The sequence below is a fragment of the Cynocephalus volans genome, chromosome 14 (genome assembly GCF_027409185.1).
Source record: "Cynocephalus volans isolate mCynVol1 chromosome 14, mCynVol1.pri, whole genome shotgun sequence".
Taxonomy (NCBI): Eukaryota; Metazoa; Chordata; class Mammalia; order Dermoptera; family Cynocephalidae; genus Cynocephalus; species Cynocephalus volans.
The window spans coordinates 11,627,258-11,628,652 of NC_084473.1; the positions used below are offsets into that span (position 1 = coordinate 11,627,258).

Consider the following 1,395-nt stretch of genomic DNA (forward strand, 5'->3'; position numbering starts at 1 on the left):
TAACTGAGATGAGTAGTCATGTGTTTGGGTGTCAAGACTTTCATTTTCTTGTAATTACTTAAAAAACCTTTAGTATGACTTCCTAACATTATTGAGAGATGGACATTATCCTTTTGAGAATTACACTGAGCTAAAAGTTACACCATCTGTTTTTTTTTTTTTTTAAATTTATAAAGAAATGACATTTATTTCTTACAGTTGTGGAGGCTGGGAAGTGCAAGGTCCAGGGAACATCTGGTGAGGACCTTTTTCCTGGTGCGGTGACTCTTTACAGCAACTCAGGGCATCATGGTGAGAATGGGCAAGAGAAATGAGCAAGAGAAAGCTAACCTTCTTACTTGATCTTCTTTTAAAGCCATCAGGACCAAGCCCATTACTCTGTGAGTGAATCAATACATTCACAAGCGCACAGTCCTCACAATCTAATCCCCTTGTAAAGGCTCCACCTTTCAAATACCATAATTGGATTTCCCGCCCTCTTAACACTGCTACAATGGGGGTCAAGTTTCCAATACAGCTCCATCTATTCTTGATGGAAGGCCTACTTTCACCATTTTTTTTCACACATCTGACCAATCTGCACATTTTCTGTCATTTTCTCCATTGTGGGCACGGAAAGAGCTTTTGGGGAAGGTGCTCTGTGTGTCATCATCAAGATGACAACATTGCTCTTTCCACCATCTTGGAGCCTGTGGAGGCCTGCTGGGAACAGGACTTCTAAAAGGCAATATGTCTGGAAGGCTGTGGTCCAAGGCCATTTTTGTTGGCTATGAGCAGGGTCTCCAGAACCAAATGGACCACACAGCTCTTCTTAAAATTGAAGGTGTTTATGCTCGAGATTAAACTGAATTTTTCTTGGGCAAGAGATGTGCTTATGTGTACAAAGCAAAGAAGAACACAGTGACTCCTGGCAGCAAACCAAACAAAACCAGAGTAATCGGGGGAAAGGTAACTTGTGCCTATGGAAATAGTGGCATGGTTCGTGCTAAATTCCGAAGCAACCTTCCTGCTAAAGCAATTGGACATAGAATCCGTGTGATGCTGTACCCCCTCAAGGATTTAAACTAAAGGATTTAAATGAAAAGTAAATAATAAATAAAAGTGGATTTGTGTTTCTTGCAAAAAAAAAAAAAAAAAGATGACAACATCATAAACTCTAAGCAGCAGTTTTGCAGTTAGAAATGAAATGAAGCCAGCCCCACCGTCCCCACCCTGGTGGCTTTGTGTCCAGACTGCTAGAGCTGGACTGCACCCCATGGACCCCATCACTTGGCCTGGGCCACACCCCTGCAACCTCTCAACACAGCAATTTATAGTGAGATGACGAACAGTCTCAGATCCTCATTTTTCATTCCACATATGGGTTCCCATTTAGACATTCAGACCAAAGAACAT

General features: G+C 41.8%; 1 pseudogene; it reads left to right on the forward strand.

Annotated features, from left to right (window-relative positions):
* The first annotated feature begins 671 nt into the window (after positions 1-671).
* LOC134363192 (large ribosomal subunit protein eL33-like) lies at positions 672-1,068 on the forward strand (annotated as a pseudogene).
* The last annotated feature ends 327 nt before the right edge of the window (positions 1,069-1,395 follow it).